Consider the following 18,812-nt stretch of genomic DNA (forward strand, 5'->3'; position numbering starts at 1 on the left):
ATTAGTGCTCAGTTGTATATCTTTAGACTTTAGGACCTTCATGGCTACTCTTCCCATTCATAGTCTTGTTTCGATTTCTTGACTACAGTTTCCCATTCTGATAAATGTTTGCTCCAAGATACAAGAAACCTTTTAACTTCCTCATTATCTTGGTTGGATTTATGTAGATCTTCCCTAGACATTATTTTTGTTTTCTTTATGTTCAGTAACAAGCCTGCCTTTGCAATTTCTTCCTTGACCTTCCTTAGTAATTGTTCCAAGTCCGTGGTGTTTTCCAATAGTAGTATTGTATGGTCCATGTATCTTAAGACTACTGATGTTCCTTCCTCTTATCTTCCCTCCTCCTTTTCAAACCAGCTCTTCATTTATTTTCTGCATGTAAACTGAACAGTTGGGGTGATAAGATGCAGCCTTTTGCCAACTGAGAACTATTCTGTTTCTCCATGTTCTGTTCTGAGAGTAGCCTCTTGTCCTGAGTACAGATTCCTCCTCAGGACTATCAGAGGCGTTGGCACTCCCATGGCTTTAAGGGCTTTCCATAGCCTTTCATGATCTATGCAGTCAAAGGCTTTGCTATAGTGAACAGTGTTTCACAAACTCTGGTCTTCCAAGTGGTTTGGACTTTACTGGTCAGTAAATGGCGGAGCTGTAATCCTGGGAACAAGTTTAGGAAACACTGCTATAGTCTGTTAAGCACACAGTGACTTTTCCCCCTGGAATGCCTCTGTACAGTCACACAACTACAAATCCCAGAATTCCATATCACTGAGAGCCATGGCAGTTAAAGGTGGACTATTTCTGCAGTGTAGATGCAACCAAAATGAATTCATAGAGTTGGAAGAGACCACAAGGACCATCCAGTCCAACCCCATTCTGCCATGCAGGAACTCTCAATCAAAGCATCCCTGACAGATGGCCATCCAGCCTCTGCTTCAAGACCTCCAAGGAAGGAGACTCCACCAAAATCTCTGAGGGAGTTTGTTCCACTGTCAAACAGCCCTTTCTGTCAGGAAGTCCCTCCTAATGTTGAGGTGGACTCTCCTTTCCTGCACTTTGCATCCATTGTTCTGCATCCTAGTCTCTGGAGCAGCAGAAAATAAGCTTGCTCCCTTCTCAATATGACATTCCTTCTAATATTTAAACAGGGCTATCATACCACCTCTTAACCTTCTCTTCTCCACGCTGAACATCCCTAGTTCCCTAAGTCCTTCCTCATAGGGCTTCATGGTTTCCAAATCCTGTATAGAAATTTCTGCTTCAGACTCAAGAATGGCCTTTCCTCCTCTTCTGTGAAGAACACTGCGACATCTGATCTGCAATAGAAAATAGCCCTCATCCAGAGAGTGATTCAGGAGGGAAGCACATGGTGAATCCCAAATATGATTTGATCCCTTCAGGATATCAATAGAGTGGGACATATTGGAATATCCTCCCTTCTCTTTTCCTTAGCTCCCTGGATCTTCAAGAAAGGGGTGAGAGGGAAAGACAAGGCTGCAATCTTTGTTCCTGTCATCTAGATTTCTTGTGTGATGGGAGACTTTTTAAGCACATTTTTCCATGAAGGTCCTGACAATCTGCTTTACTAAACTTCTATAAGTCTATGGCAGCCTCTCCCAATCATAAATTTTTTATTATTTATGTACTTGATTTCCAGTCTGTATGGTGATCAAGTTCTTTTACTACAAAAGGCAGAGAACACTAGAGGGCCCTCTTCCCATAATTGACAATAAAAATAGGAAAACCACATATTGAATCATTAGGAATGACTTCTTTCATGATGGCTCCAAAACCAACTGCCTTCACCAGGAGCCTCACTGCATCAAAATGGGGGACCAACTCTGCCTCAAAGCCATGGTTTCAATGCTCTTTTAGCAACAGAAGAAGTCCTCCTGAGGACACTCTGGGGGCTGTCATTGGCTGGAACCCCAGTCCCTCCCACATCCCACACAGAATGACATCACTGCTACGGAAGGCTCTCTTGACCAATCAGAGAGCAAGATGAAGGTCCTTCTGGAAGCTTCCGTGAGAAGGATATATAAGGCCTGAGAGACCAAGAGACAGTTGGGGGAATTGTGTCGGTTGGAGATCGAGAGAGAGAGAGTTAAAGAGCGGATCTTGGAAGTTAGTCTCAGAATTGGATGTTTAGGTCTATTTATTATTTTAATAGCTTGTATGAATTGAATATTATATACTTACAAACATTGTACCTGCAAGATTCTTAATATCTTGTATGACTTATATTTCAGTTATATTTTGTTATTTATAGTAAATATCTCCTTGGAGTATCTACTACTCATTGCTCCTTTTACACGTGTTTTGGATCGGTTGATGCTTCAGAAGATCAGTAAAGAAGGAGAAATAAGGTTCCTTAACTGGTCCCAGTGTAGGTTAAGGGAAACCCTTTTATAATTCACTGGATGATGGCAGTGTGATTTAAGGAAGTTAAGGGTCTTCTGGGCTAAGAGCCATAATGTCTAAATGTCTAATTCACAATTTGTAATCCACTCTGATAGCCTTTTGACTGAAGAGAGGGGTATTAAATTATTATTATTATTATTATTATTATTATTATTATTATTCCAGGGCCGCAGTTTGGCTGCTTGGACCACCGGAGATCATCACAGTGAATCAGTTGGAAAAGCCCATCTCACTCCAGAAAATAAAGGTACTTGAGGAGTTTGCACTCTACGTCTTTCTGTAATAATAGCTACAAAACTGATAATAGCATTTGGGACATTTAGTCTTTTAAAAACAAATATGGTAGATTGAAATGCTGCTTTAAAACCTCTTTCCATCTGCCAGCTTTGTGCTATTTTTGGGGGGAAATGAGAAAGTGTTGGGAGGGAGGGACTGCCAACAGAATTAGGAGATGCATTGCAGGCTATGGACAGTTTGCGGCCAAGAAAGGTCCAAAACACACAGCAGCAATAGTCCAGTTTGAGAGCGCTTTCACTGCCCTGGACCAGTGCTAGGGAATCCTGGGAATTGGAGTTTATTGTGGCACCAGAGCTCTCTGACAGAGAAAGCTCAATGTCTCAGAAAACTACATTTCCCAGAATTCCCTAGCACTGAGTCAGGGCAGTTAAAGCCGTCTCAGATTGGATTATTGCTGCAGTGTGTTTTGGACTTAGGTGACCCTTGGCAAGTCACACTCTCTCAGCCTCAGAGGATGGCAATGGCAACCCCTCGCTGAAGAAACCTGCCAAGGAAACCCCATGATCAGGTTGCCTTAGGTTCCTCATAAGTTGGGATCGACTTGAAGACACACATGAGCAACAGAAAAAAGTCGGCAATTATTTCACAGGTTATAGATGGGAATAGGAGGCAGTGTGGTGCAGTGGTCTGAGTGTTGGGTTACAACTCTGGAGGCCAGGGTCCAGTACCCCACTCCACCATGAAATCAACTGGGTCCCTTGGGCAAGAAGTCACACTCTCTTAGCCTCAGGGAAGGCATTGGCAAGCCTCCTCTGAACAACTTTTGCCAAGATAACCCCAGGAGAGGCTCCCCAGAAATCGACAATGACTTGGAGCCACTCCACAATAACTGACAAAGCCTCAAGAAAGAGACAGCATGGTTTAGTGGCTTGAGCATTGGACTATGACCCTGGAGACCTGGGTTCGAATGCCCTCTTGGCCATGGAAACCCACTGAGTGACCTTAGGCAAGAAGTCACACTCTCTCAGCCTCAGAGGGAGGCACTTGCAAAACTGCTTCTGGACAAATCTTGCCAAGAAAGCCTGCAAAGGGCTTCCCTTAGGGTCACCATAAGTCAGAAACAACTTGGAGGCACACAACGACAACAAGAGGAACAACAACACTAACACAAGGTAGCTAGGGAGAAAGAAAGAAAGAAAGAAAGAAGACATGGGAGTTGTAGTACTTGATTTAAAGGGATTGGAGGGGCCTTCCTGCAGGGCAAGACCCCTCCTCTCTCTGGCCATGTGGATGCTGGGAGATCCAGTCCAGGAAATACACTTTAAATCCCATTGGAAAGAGAAAAGGCTACTACTGCCTTTCAGATCTAGTTTGCCTCAATTATTTTATGAGGCCAGAAACCCCATTGTTAGGAAATGAACCCCGAATATCTCAGGAAGGCCCTATATCTCCCAAGGCCCCCTCCCTCCAGGACCTCCTTCCACTCTTCCCTTAGTCTCTCTCTCTCCCCTGAAGGCCTCAAACTGCCAACTGCCAAGCACTCAAGCAGAGGCAGCCATTTTGTGTTCTGGTGGCCATTTTGTGTTCTTGTGGCCATTTTGTGTTCTGGCGGCCATTTTGTGTTCTGGTGGCCATTTTGTGCTGCTTGTGACTGTGGGGAATGATGTTCTGGAATCTTCTCTGAGGCCTCAGTTGAACAGAGGCTTCTCTTTCTTTCCTGAGGCTCCAGAGTCAGAAGGAGACCAGGCTCCTTGGGCCAAAAGGGAGGAAGTGTGTCTCTTTGTGTGTCTTTTGTGTCTCTTTTCTGAGAGGGTTTTCATATTACACAGCTCTGCTCCTTCTGGGGAACATGGGTTTTAAAAGGGATCAGAAATGGGGAGGAGAGTTTTAATACAAGCCTTATTCTTCTTCTTCACAAACATTGGGCTTTGGCTTCTAAGAGGAGGCTTGTCCCCCGAAAAAGGCCAAAAGTGGCTCCTTTGGGAGGTTTTAAAAGTCTCCCCAGTTTCCTTATTAATAGATTTTCAGGGAAGAAGGAAGGAGGCAGACCAGAACATCTCATATTATTACCAAATAAATATAGAAACAAACAAGAACAACAAAAATAAGGATTAGACAGATAAGCAGACTGTTTATTTCTTTTAAAGGAAAACCATTATTAGGAGGATAAAAACAAGACTTGGGTGCTTCTATCCTTTTACAACAGACCTAGGCTGTATCTGCACTGCAGAAAAAAATCCAGTTCAAAACCGCTTTAACTTTCCTGGTTCCATCCTATAGAATCCTGGGAATTGTAGTTTGTTGTGGCATGAGAGCTCTCTGGCAGAGAAGGCTAAGTGTCCCAAAAGTAAAACCCCAGGATTCCATAGCACTGTGCGTTTAAAGCGGTGTCTATAGTGCTAATGCAGCCTTCTTGGGGAAGGGGCTGATGCTGGGGAAAAGAGGAGGAATACAGAAGGAAAGGAGGACGGGCGGAGGGCCATCTGCAGCTGGACTGACCTCCCTGAGCGGTCAAGATCTGAGCTGGGTTGTGGATGATGGGCACTCTTGATATTAATATTTTAGTAAATATACACTTTATTGATTTTTATCATATCTACATTACATACTCCAAACACAACAAATCCATTTACATTTACATTTACAATGCCGCCAGGCGTTATTTGCATCTTCACTTCCTATCTTTTTTATCTTCTTACGTGCTACTTATCTGATTTCTAATTGCATTCTTTCCAAAATCAATTTACAACCTCTATAATCACAAATCCTCTACTTTATCCTTTCTTAACAAAGGAAAGATTGTATATGTCCCAAGTATTCTTCATAAAATATAATATCTGTAACCTCGTTTTAAATTGAAATTTTTTTCCAGATCCTGGTCCAAAAACATGTACATTCATTTCAAAAATGATAAAACCATCTGGATCAGGCTTTCGTCCAGACACCATCTTTTCTTCAGAAACATTAATTGTCCCCATTCTTTATCCAACTTATCCTTTCTCTTTTCTTTGAGTTTACATGAAAGTATGTCAAGCTGTCTTATGTTATTTAATTTTATTAACCATTCATCTATCTGTATCTTATCAGTCTCTTTCCGGTGTTTAGCGACAGTCATCCTAGCTATAGTTATCATATATAACAAAATTTTCCAAAGCCTCTTTTCATCCTCTACCTGTAAAAATAGGTCATATTTAATAAGTATATTTCTGGCTTTTTTTTAAAGCTTATGCCAAATATCTGCTGTATTATATTGTGTACGTCATTCCAAAAATCTCTTACTTTTTCACATTTCCACCACATGTGGATCATCGTTCCCTTCTCCTTACCACATTTCCAGCAGCTATCACTTTCAATGTTGAACATCCTCTTTAATCTCACTGGTGTGTAATACCACCTATTGCTGGTCTTTAGAAAAGTCTCCTTTAAATCCTGAGATTTTGTAAAGGAGTTGGTTCTTTTCCATGTTTTCTCCCACGCCTCAAAAGGAATTTCATGCCCTAGATCCCTTGCCCAATCTATCATGTATCCCTTTCCAATTACGCCTCTCTCAATAAATTATAATATTTTGTTATTTTTTCTCTTCGTTCTCCAATAATAGCATATCTAATTTTGATGGTTTAACTTCAATCTCTGTTGTTCTCAAGTCCTCGCCAAACCTACGTCTTATTTGAAAATAGCTATACCAGTTTATTTCTTTACCTTCCATAAGTAGTTCTTCCCTAGTTTTAAACTTCATCTCCTGCTGTCCATCACTCTTTATTAAATCAACATATTTTAACCAATTGTAATGCAGATCCCATCTGTTAGCGAAGGCTTCCTGGGTTGAGACCCATACCGGTATCTTAAAATAAAATTTAGATTTAATCACCTTCCACGTTTCAATTAATGCCCTCCTAATTGGGTTGTTATAGAAGTCCTTATGTATTAAAGTTTTGTTGTACCAAAGGTACCCGTGCCAACCAAAGCGATTAACTGCTCCTTCCAAGTTCAAAACGCTACTATCCTTTAATCTAATACATTCCTCCAGCCAAGACATGTTGCATGCCCATCTATAAGTTTTAATATCAGGCATTGCACACCCTCCATTTTCTTTCTTTTCCTTTAAATTGTTCCATCTTATTCTAGTCTTGCCCCCTTTCCATATAAATATCTTAAGTTCTTTGTTCCACTGATCAATTATTTTATTATTTACGCTAATTGGTAGTTTAGAAAAAAGAAATAATATCTTTGGGAGGATAGACATTTTAATTGCATTGATCCTGCCAAGTATAGATAGATTTAAATTAGCCCACATATCCAGCTTCTTCTTTATACCATTCCAAATTACCTTGTAATTGTTATCAAATAAGTTCATATTGTTATTTGACATGCAAATTCCTAGATATTTAACCTTATTTGTTACTTCGCATCCTGTTTTTTTCCTTAATATTTCTTTTTCATCTTTGTTCAAATTCTTTGTTATAACTACCGATTTTGACTTATTAATCTTAAATCTTGATACTTCCCCAAACTGATTTAATTCTGCCAAAAGGCTTTCAATATTTACTAAAGGGTTTTCAATTATTACCAGTAGATCATCTGCATATGCCTGCACTTTAAGTTCTTCCCCTTTTATTTTAATTCCTCTTATCCTTTGATTTTTTCTTATATTATTTAACAAAGCCTCTAATATCATTATAAGCAAAAGAGGGGAGAGTAGACACCCTTGTCTTGTTCCCCTTTTTATGTGAAACTCCTTTGTTAACAAAGGAGTTTGATATTAATATTAATATCCTTCACTATTGATTGTAATTAAGGAGGGGATAAGGTTCTGCCTTTCAATAGCATCAGGAAAATGTGTAGGTGTAGTTTAGGTTTGGAAGTCCTGTTTGGGGACTTTTTGGGTTCTCACAGCCATCGGGTGCCATCAGGAAAACCTTTCTCTAGGATCAGAAATCCTGTTTGGGGTCCCTTCCGACTTTGGGGCCCTTTCATCCTCCATTTTGGGTTCCCTGAAAGCCTCAAACTGCCAACTGCCAAATGCTGAGTCAGAGGCGGCCATTTTGTTTTCCGGCAGCCATTTTGAGCTGCTTGTGACTGTGGGGAATAATATTCCAGAACGTTCTTTGAGGCTTCAGTTGAACAGAGGTATCTCTTCATCTTCCTGAGGCTCCAGAGAAGAAGGAGGCCAGGCTCCTTGGGCCAAAAGGAAGACTTTGTGTGTCCCTTTGTGCCTCTGGCCCTCCATTTTGGGGTGAAGGAAGGAAGGGGCCTGTGGAGTCTGAGGAAGGGGAGGCAGGGACTCAGGGCCAGTGAGGAGGCTGGGCTTTGGGCCTGGGAGGGAGAGGTGGGGAAAGAGACCCTCCCTTTGGTCCTAGCTGGGGAGGATTCCACTGGTCTTTGCCTTCCCCTTTGGGAAAGGAGGCCCCCTCAGCCCCCTGGACTCACTCCTGCCACTCATTCCTAGAATGGCTGGGAGTCAGAGGAGTTTCCTAGGCATTGTCACCTTCTGCCCTCCATGGCCATTGGCACTGACCTTTCCCCATTGCCTTCCCTCCCTCAGCCCTGTGGACCTCCTCCTCCTTCGCACTCAGAGCAACCCTTCTCTACGGCTGAGGAGACGGCCTCTGACCCTGGGAAGCTCCGGCCATAAAGCACTCAGAAGAGGCCTTTCTGGAGCTGCAGGAATCGGGGTCTTTGTACTGAAGGTAGGCCTTTATTCCTGGAGCTGAAAGAGGACTTTTCTCTGAATGTTTCAATCCATGATTTTATGGAAAGGCTGCAGCTGAGAGAGTGAGCCCATGCTTTGGAGGCATAAAGTCCCCAATTTTGTCTGTAGCAGCATTGTCTTGCAAGAAGTTGGAAGTGAGATTTCCAGACCTTAGACACACAGTATGCCAGTGAGTCCTTTTTATGGGGACTGTGTGTGTATGTGTTGTGAGATATTAGTTTCACTGGGTTTATAAAGTAAATGTAAATATGACTTCACTTCCCAAAAATTAGCATAATCCAGGGTCCAATGTTCAGTCATAACCCTATACATTTATATATTTTGTTATATCAAATGCAACACATTCACCAGTGTGCATCTTTTAAAAAATATATATAAGGAAAAGTGAAGAAATTGTGATTTTGACAATAGATCCATTCAGAAACAATGCACATAAATGTACATGCCTCAGTTTCTATGTGGCTTTAGCAAGCAGAGGGAGGAGGTGCATACCTTATGCTCCTGCTATGACTGATTCACACAAACACAGCAGTTAAGCTCAGAGATTTGTCTCATTTGGAAAAATGAAATGATTTTCACCAGTGTTTAAATGGGGAAGGGGCATGATGAGGGGAGGCCATGGATCAGATCCATAAATTAATACAGGTCTTATCCAGGCCAGGGGTTGGAGTTTCTCCTCCTGGGATATTAATCATAGAATCATAGAATCGTAGTTTTGGAAGAGACCCCAAGGGCCATCCAGTCCAACCCCCTTCTGCCATGCAGGAACTCTCAATCAAAGCATCCCTAACAGATGGCCATCCAACCTCTGCTTAAAGAGCTCCAAAGAAAGAGATTCCACTACACTACGAAGAAGAGTGTGTTGCACTGTCGAACAGCCCTTTCTGTCAGGAAGTTCCTCTTAATGTTGAGGTAGAATCTCTTTTCCTGCTGTTTCCATCCATTGTTTCGGGTCTTAGTCTCTGGAGGAGCAGAAAACAAGCTTGCTCCCTCCTGAACATGACATCCCTTCAAATATTTAAAGAGGGCTATCATATGATCTCTTAACTTTCTCTTCTCCAGGCTAAACATCCCCACCTCCCTAAGTCATTCCTCATAGGGCATGGTTTCCAAATCCTGCACCATTTCAGCCGCTTTCCTTTGGACATGCTCCAGTTTCTCATAATCCTTTTTGCATTGTGGTGCCCAGAACTGGACAAAATATTTAGGGGCATAAGCAGCAGGGTCATGCTTGGGTTGCTCACAGAATCTTTCTTAATTTAATCTCTAATAAGGAGGGGTTAATGGAGGGCTAAATCATGGAGTAACACCTTCCTCTCTTAACTCTGATTTTTAGTCTTATTTGTCATTGTCTTTTTACAGAAGACGGTTTGAGTCATGAGAAAGTCCACACAGGAGAGAAGCCATACAAATGCCAGCATTGTGGGAAATGTTTTTCTTCTAAGTCAGTCCTAGTGAAACATCAGAGAGTCCACACAGGAGAGAAGCCATTCAAATGCCAGCATTGTGGGAAATGTTTTTCCACGAAGTCACACCTAGTGAAACATCAGAGAGGCCACACAGGAGAGAAGCCACACAAATCCCAGTAGTGAACTAATATTATTTTTGTCAATAAGTAATACAAAAAATATATTTGCAATCTAGTGGTGCTAAGAAAAGGGCCTTGTGATTTTGCTTGTAAGGTTTGTCTGTCCATATGTCTCTTTTAAGTTTGTACAGTGGAGCCTCGGGTTACGAAATTAATTCGTTCCGCGGCCGCTTTCGTAACCCGAACGGCTTTCGCAAGCCGAATCCCCATAGCCGCTAATGGGGAAAAGCCGCGATTTGGTGTAAAATCGCGCCGAAAAGCACCAAAAGTTTTTTCGGGACCCGAAAAAACTTTCGTAACCCGGATCAATAATTTCCTATGGGTTTTTTTCGGGTCCCGAAAAATTCGTAACCCGGGTAATTCGTATCCCGAGGTTCCACTGTATTTTGTTAAGTTTAGGTTTTCATTGTTAATAGTATAATTACTTTGGGTTGTATATTTGACTGGGGAATGTGGGTCGTGGTATTGGTTAGGTAAACGAGGGGCTGGGATTTGTTATAGCTGTCTAAAATAGTTATGGGAATGATAGCTTTTGCAGTGTGTGGGATGTTGGCTGACGAAAGTTTGAGGCCGGTATTAACAGAAAGGGCTAGTCTGTGGGAAGGGCAAAGGGGGCCTTGTTACCTGTGGGGCATAGACTGAGGGAATTGGAAGTGGGGTCTAGGTTTGGAAGGGGGTGATGTTTTAGGTTTTGGGTTTTTTTGTTTTTTCGAAAAGAGATGGTTTATAAGTTTATATTCAGATTTCCCATTGCAAATTCGATTTGGAATATAAACAGGTTCTTTTTCCTTGGCATGTCTGTTCTTGGATTCTTCAGCTTTTTCAATTGCCCATCTACCTCAGATGAGTTGTTTCCAGTATTTTTGTCACTGGGAGTCATGGTGTACTGCATTGTAATATGAGGGCCTCGTTTCAAAATGTCTACAAGACGGCACCAAAAAGACAAGATGAACCTTGGGTGGTCCGAATGAAGCTGTAGATAGTAAACTCTGTCTGTCTTCATGCGAAAACACATAGTGTGCTGTCTGACCTCAAATATGGATATATTCACATGTTGCAAAGATATCATTCTTGTTAATTCAAGGCGAGGCTTCCTAATTGTCCCATTGTAGGCCCTTGAAGACACCCAATTACTCTTGGCCATCAATAAGATATTGGGAACTGGGAGGGAGGGCTCTGATGAAGTCACTCCTATAGTCACGACTGTAGAGATGTTTGTGATAGCCACTAATTGCCCTTTGGATGTAACCTGTATAAAGTCACTCTCAAAAACGGCTGACTTTGAGAATAAGTTATAAAGCGGAGAGTGAATCAGTTTACAAAGTGGCCCATCTTCTCCAGTTAGCTCTTTGCAAACCCGGATGTTCTTCACTGGAGCTTCTGTGGAAATGGTGTGGGACCCTCTAAGTCCATGGCTATGGATTGCAGTAGAGCTCTCATGAAGAAATATGAGAACTTAAATTGTCTTTTAACTTTCTTCTTATCACCCTTCCAAATCTTAAATTCTCTTGTGGTGCTGCTTGTATTACTCTTCCTCTCTAAGTTTTATTAGCCAACATCATTCCAAAGACAAAGACACTTTACATATCAAACAATATCACTGGGTAGTTCATTTTCTTATCTTTCATAAAATTTTTCAATGGTTCCCATGTTTTATAAAAATCTTCCATTGTACCCCCCCCCCCCTTAGCCTTTGTTTTAGATTATCCATTTCCATATAATCATATAATTTCAACAACCATTGTTCTTGGGCTGGAATTTCAACACTTTCCCCCTTACTTGCATCTAGAATTCTAGCAGCAATAACCATATAAAATATTAACTTCCCAAATTTCCTTTCTATCTCTTCTTGTTACACCTTTATTTAACAAAAATAGTTTGGGATCTTTATTTAGATTGATTTGGAAATCTCTATTATCATAAGATAAATGTCTGTCCAGAATTTCTTCGCTTTTTTTACATTTTCGCCAACAGTGGTAATATATCCCGACTTCTTCCTCACATTTCCAACACTGGTTTTTAGGTTTTGGGATTTTAATGTATTATTTGGATTGGAGTGTGCAGTTCTGCCTTAAACATTGAATTTCTATGTGTTCTCAATAAAGTTCTTTGCTATTTCAACACACTGGACTCTTTCATGCACAGAAGTTCTGAATTTGCACAAAACGGACCCTATCTTCCTCTCTTCAGTCTTCCCAGCCATAAGAACAGCAGAGGCAAACACACACACACAAACACAAACATACACACAAACATACAGGATACTCAGGAACAGCTATATTTCCAAAGCAGAGCCTCCCTCTCCTTCCTTTCCCTCCTGAGTCAAGCTCTGCACCTTGGCTGCATTTCGGTCTCCTCAAAGGAAGAAAGGAGGGAAGGAAGGGGAGGCTGCTGAGCCCCCAGCACATACTTTCCTTTCCCGCAAAGGCCACCAGCAGAATAAGCAGCATCCCTTAGGCCCTGGCAACCCCTGTGCATGCTGAGGAGTGGCCTTTGGAAGCATCTATGCATGCACAGTCTCAGCCCCTGAAGCCACTGCTCCCCTCACAGTCTGTTCTGAGTAGGGAGGTAGGGAAGGAGGGAGGGAGGGAAGTGGGGAGAGCCCTCGTTCATGCAGAGGAATGGCTGGAGGGTCTTCTGGAGGGCCCTTGGGGGGTTATAAGAAGAAATGAAGCCCCTCTTCCCCCCCCCCCAAGAAAGGTGTGGTCCTGCCAAGCTTCCTCTCCCTCTTTCCTTCCCTGTCCCCTTCTTAGGGGATTTCTTAGGCCCCATGTACTTGGGGGGTTATTATGAGAAAAGGGAGCAGGAGGGACCCTTGGAGAGATGCATGGCCATGGAGGGGAGGGGGGGTCCAAAGGTAAAAAGGGCTTTGAGGAGCCCCCTCCCTCCGGGAAAGGGGCAGAGGAGAGACCCTCCTTTCTGAGGCCTCATTTGGGGAAGAGTTTTGTGCCAAATAGAAAACATCACACAGGATAGGGCTCAATAGCATTGGAAGCAACATTTTTCACGGGGGGGGGGGGGGGGGGGAGAAGTTTTCTCTGGAGTCCTGGGGAGGGGGCTCTGGGTGGGAGAGAAGAGCCAAAATCTTGGCCAAAGCCAAGCGGAGGAAGATAGAAGGACCTCAAAACTCTGTCAATCCCCTGGCAACCTGGGAACTAGGATTAGAGGCCCACAGGATCTGGATTGGGCAGCCCCCTCGCATACTTACCTTTTCCTTCACAACAACCCTGCAGAGGAGGACCGACAGAGAGACTCACAGCCCAAGAAAGATCCCACCCCCAGTTCTGGATTATGCTGAAAGGGCCTTGGCCCCCCTTGAACGGATGTAATAATAATAATAATAATAATAATTTATATTGCACCTTTTCTCAAAGGAATCAAAGCAGATTACATCAATAAAATAACATACAATTTAAGAAATACAATTAAAATTCCAAAAAACCCAAACCGTCCTCCCAATTATAAAAACATTAATCAACCCTTAAAAAGCTATTAAAGAGCAAGAAAATTTAAAACTTTCATAACACAATACAGTAAAAAAGTTTTTTGGGACAAGAAGTGGGTTGTTTTCTGAAGATGAGAGGAGAGGGCAGGACCGATCAATAACAATTTCTATAACAGTAACGATGGCAAGGGTCAGGGGGAGGGGGAGGCAAGTCAATAGATTGAGTCTAGTCTGGAAAGAGATCCATCTTAATACTCTTCTTGAAGGCTTCCAAGGTGTTAATAGGACAGATCTCATCCGGAGGTCGTTCCAGAGCGAACCAACACCTTGTATCTTGCCTGGAAACTAATGGGCAGCCAGTGGAGGGATTTAAGAACCGGTGTAATGTGGGCAGTTCTAGAAGTGCCTGTAACCCACCTGGCTGCCATATTCTGTACCAATTGAAGTTTCTGAACTTGGAACAAGGGTAGCCCCATGTAGAGTGCATTACAGAAGTCAAGCCGAGAGGTGACCAGCGCATGTGCTACTGTTTCAAGGTCTCCCTGCTCTCCGCCCCATGTCTCCGAATGATCTCACCTAACAGCTTCATGTAAATGTTGAATAGCATTGGGGACAGATTTGCACCTTGAGGGACGCCCAACTTGAGTTCCCTCTTGGCCAAACAACTGTCCCAAAGTGGCAGCATCTGGAATCTGCCCGAGGTGTAGGACCTGAACCACTGCAAAGTAGTGCCCCCAAAACCTAACTCTCCCAGGCGTTCTAGAAGGATATTGTGGTCAATGGTATCGAAGGCCGCTGAGAGGTCCAAGAGCACCAGCAGAGTCCCATTTACCCTTTTCAAAGAGCTATCAATGCTCAAACAGAGATCATCGACTAAGGCGACCATGGCCGACTTAACTCTGTAACCTGCCTTAAAGCCGGTTTGAAATGGATCTAGAAAATCCATTTCTTCCAAGACTGCTTGGAGTTGAATGGCGACTGCCCTCTCAATTACCTTGCCTTAGAATGGTAAGAGCCAAACTGGCCTGTAATTGTTTCTGTCCAGGGGGGGGGGGGGGGTCAAAGGAAGGCTTTTTAGAAGTGGTTTAACCACCACCTCTTTGAGGCAAGATGGAAGACAGCCTTCCCTGAAAGACCCTCCCTTCTGATGCCTCATTTGGGGAAGAGTTTTGTGCCAAACAGAAAGTATTGCTCAGGATAGGGTTCAATAGCATTGAAAACAACAATTTTTTTTGGGGGGGGGAGAGAAGTTTTCTCTGGAGTCCTGGGGGGAGGGGGCTTGGGGGGGGGGTAGAAGAGCCAAATCTAGGCCAAACCCAAGAGGAGGGAGATGGAGGGACCTCAAAGCTCTGGCAAGCCCCCTGGCAACCTGGGAACTAGTCTTAGAGGCACACAGGATCTGGATTAGGCACCCCCTCAAATACTTACCTTTTCCTTCACAACAACCCTGCAGAGGAGGACCAACAGAGAGACCCACAGCCCCAGAAATATCCCCCCCCCCCCGGTTCTGGGAGCATACTGAAAGGACCTTGGGCCCCCTTGAAGAGATATTATTATTATTATTATTATTATTATTATTATTATTATTTCTTTTTGTCTTCCCTATTTAGAGCCCTCCCTCCACGGTCAACTGTCATTGTCCAGCCTGGAGGGAGTGATAGGGCGGGTCCAATCACCATCGGGACTGCCCTGAAGGGACAGAGCCCTCCCTCCACGGTCATCGTCCAGCCTGGAGGGAGTGAGAGGGCGGGTCCAATCACCATCGGGACTGCCCTGAAGGGACAGAGCCCTCCCTCCACGGTCAACTGTCATCGTCCAGCCTGGAGGGAGTGAGAGGGCGGGTCCAATCACCATCGGGACTGCCCTGAAGGGACAGAGCCCTCCCTCCACGGCCAACTGTCATCGTCCAGCCTGGAGGGAGTGAGAGGGCGGGTCCAATCACCATCGGGACTGCCCTGAAGGGACAGAGCCCTCCCTCCATGGTCAACTGTCATCGTCCAGCCTGGAGAGAGTGAGAGGGCGGGTCCAATCACCATCGGGACTGCCCTGAAGGGACAGAGCCCTCCCTCCACGGCCAACTGTCATCGTCCAGCCTGGAGGGAGTGAGAGGGCGGGTCCAACCACCATCGGGACTGCCCTGAAGGGACAGAGCCCTCCCTCCACGGCCAACTGTCATCGTCCAGCCTGGAGGGAGTGAGAGGGCGGGTCCGATCACCATCGGGACTGCCCTGAAGGGACAGAGCCCTCCCTCCACGGTCAACTGTCATCGTCCAGCCTGGAGGGAGTGAGAGGGCGGGTCCGATCACCATCGGGACTGCCCTGAAGGGACAGAGCCCTCCCTCCACGGTCAACTGTCATCGTCCAGCCTGGAGGGAGTGAGAGGGCGGGTCCAACCACCATCGGGACTGCCCTGAAGGGACAGAGCCCTCCCTCCACGGTCAACTGTCATCGTCCAGCCTGGAGGGAGTGAGAGGGCGGGTCCAATCACCATCGGGACTGCCCTGAAGGGACAGAGCCCTCCCTCCACGGTCAACTGTCATCGTCCAGCCTGGAGGGAGTGAGAGGGCGGGTCCAACCACCATCGGGACTGCCCTGAAGGGACAGAGCCCTCCCTCCACGGCCAACTGTCATCGTCCAGCCTGGAGGGAGTGAGAGGGCGGGTCCAATCACCATCGGGACTGCCCTGAAGGGACAGAGCCCTCCCTCCACGGTCAACTGTCATCGTCCAGCCTGGAGGGAGTGAGAGGGCGGGTCCGATCACCATCGGGACTGCCCTGAAGGGACAGAGCCCTCCCTCCACGGTCAACTGTCATCGTCCAGCCTGGAGGGAGTGAGGGGGTGGGTAGGGGCTAATTTTGTACTGCAATTTTTATTGTACACCGCTATGATCATTGCGGAATAGCGGTCTATAAATAAAACATTATTATTATTATTATTATTATTATTATTCTCCCTTTTCTCAAAGGAATCAAAGCAGACTACAGTAATAAAATAACATACAATTTAAGAAATACTATTAAAAACTCCAAACTCCAAACCCTCCTCCCAATTATAAAAACATTAATCCCTAAAAAGCTATTAAACAACAAGAAAATTTAAAACATTCCAAACACAATACAGTAAAAACGTTTTTTCGGGCAAGAAATGGGTGGTTTTCTGAAGGGGAGGTGGGAGGGCAGGAACGTACATCATCAGTAACAATGTCCATAACAGTAACAATGGCAAGAGTAAGGGTCAGGGGGAGGGGGAGGCAAGTCAATAGATGTCATCTAGTCTGGAAAGAGATGTGTCTTTCTAGCCTTCCTAAAGGCTTCCAAGGTGGAAATATGATGGATCTCATCCGGAGGTCGTTCCAGAGCCTGGAAGCGGCTGATGAGAAGGGCTTCTGGGTCACCTCTGAAAGTCTGATCTTCTTGAGTTGTAGCAGGTTCTTCCCAGAGGACCTGAGTCTGCGGTGGATTGTATGGGAGGAGGCGCTCCCTTAAGTAATAATAATAATAATAATAATAATAATAATAAATTTCATTTGTGTTTCCCCACCTCTCCCATAGGATCGAAGCAGGGTTACAGACTAAAAAACATTACAAACAAACAATATCATTATAAAATCCAATAATACAAAAAGCTCTCAAAACAATCATGCAGCATACATATCCAGGGTAGGCAGAGAATCGATGGTATCAAAAATTACAAACTTCATTCTTCAGGGGGGAAGGCTTGACAAAAGAGGAAGGTTTTTAGAATCTTTTTAAATGATTCGAGGGGGGTCATAAGATGGAGCTCATCGGGAAGACTATTCCAGATCCTCGGGGCAACAAATGAAAAGGCCATCTGGGATGTAACAACATACTTGGAAGCTGGTATTTCCAACAGGTTCTTCCCGAATGTTCTGAGTGTGCGGGACGGATTATATGGGGAGATGTGGTCCCTCAAGTAACTCGGGCCCAAGCCATGTAGGGCTTTATAGGTAATAACCAACACCAAACCTAGACGCACCAGTGACGAATCTGGCTGCCATATTTTGTACCAATTGAAACTTCCGGGCTTGGTACAAGGGTTGCCCCACGTAGAGCGCATTACAGAAATCTAAGTGAGAGGTTACCAGAGCATGCACCACCGTTTCAAGGTCCCTTTGGCCCAGGTAGGGTTGCAGTTGGCGTATCAACCGAAGTGATAGCAAGCACTTCTGAACATCGCATCTACTTGAGATGTCAACTGTAGGGACGAGTCCAGAAGTACTCCTAAACTGCGAACTTCATCCTTCAGGGGAATCATAGAATCATAAGACTTGGAAGAGACTGCATGGGCCATCCAGTCCAACCCCCTACCATCCAGGAAATCCAAATCAAAGCACCCCTGACAGATGGCCATCCAGCCTCTGCTTAAAGACCTCAAAGGAAGGAGACTCCACTACACTCCGAGGAAGGAGTTTGTTCCACTGTCGAACAGCCCTTACTGTCAGTTAATTCCTCCTAATGTTGAGCTGGAATCTCTTTTCCTGTAGCTTGCCTCAATTGTTCTGGGTCCTGTTCTCTGGAGCAGCAGAAAACAAGCTTGCTCACTCCTCAACATGACATCCATTCAAATGTTTAAACAGAGCTATCATATCACCTCTTAACCTTCTCTTCTCCAGGCTAAACATCCCCAGCTCACTCTTTCCTCATAGGACATGGTTTCCAGACCTTTCACCATTTTAGTCGCCCTCCTCTGGAAACGCTCCAGTTTCTCAACATCCTTTTAAAAAGCGTGACCCCATTCAGGACAGGTGGATAAATTTCCTTCCCCAGTCCTGGGGAACCTATCACCAGTACTTCCGTTTTCTCTGGATTCAGACTGAGTTTGTTTTCCCTCATCCAGCCCATTAATGACTCCAAGTAGGCATTCAGAGGAGAGACGCCATGCTTAGACACTGCATCAGTCGGAGGCACAGAGAAGCATATTTGGGTGTCACCAGCGTATTGATAACACCGCACTACATGTCTCCAGATGATCTCTCCCAGTGGTTTCATGTAAATGTTAAATAGCATGGGTGACAAAATAGTTCCCTTAGGGACACCGGATGTCAGTTCCCTCTTAGTGGAGCAAGTGTCCCCAACTGCACCATCTGGAATCTACCTGAGAGGTAGGAAGGGAACCACTGGAGTGCAGTGCCCCTGATACCTAACTCCCTCAGGCGTTCCAGAAGGATATCATGGTCAATGGTATCGAAAGCCACTGAGATGTCCAAGAGCACGAACGAGGACACACTTCTCCTGTCAATGCCCAGACAGAGATCAACGACTAAGGCGACCATGGCAGTCTCAACTCCGTATCCCGCTCTGAAGCCAGTTTGAAATGGGTCCAGATAATCGGTTTCATCCAAGACTGCTTGGAGCTGGAAGGCAACCGCTCAGAATTTAAATTCACATTTAAGT

General features: G+C 44.5%; 1 protein-coding gene and 1 long non-coding RNA gene across 2 annotated transcripts in view; one reads left to right on the forward strand and one right to left on the reverse strand.

The window, feature by feature from the left end:
- The window catches only part of LOC149287748 (uncharacterized), a 792,175-nt gene that overhangs the window by 725,626 nt on the left and 47,737 nt on the right, over positions 1-18,812 (reverse strand). The window lies entirely within an intron of this gene.
- Positions 2,577-10,050, forward strand: LOC149287767 (uncharacterized). Its single transcript, XR_016277457.1, has 3 exons — positions 2,577-2,665; positions 8,198-8,342; positions 9,728-10,050. It is a non-coding gene; the product is annotated as an uncharacterized LOC149287767 (long non-coding RNA).

Source organism: Sceloporus occidentalis, unplaced genomic scaffold, assembly GCF_023333645.1.
Source record: "Sceloporus occidentalis isolate IW3139 unplaced genomic scaffold, rSceOcc1.0.p SCAF_57, whole genome shotgun sequence".
NCBI lineage: Eukaryota > Metazoa > Chordata > Lepidosauria > Squamata > Phrynosomatidae > Sceloporus > Sceloporus occidentalis.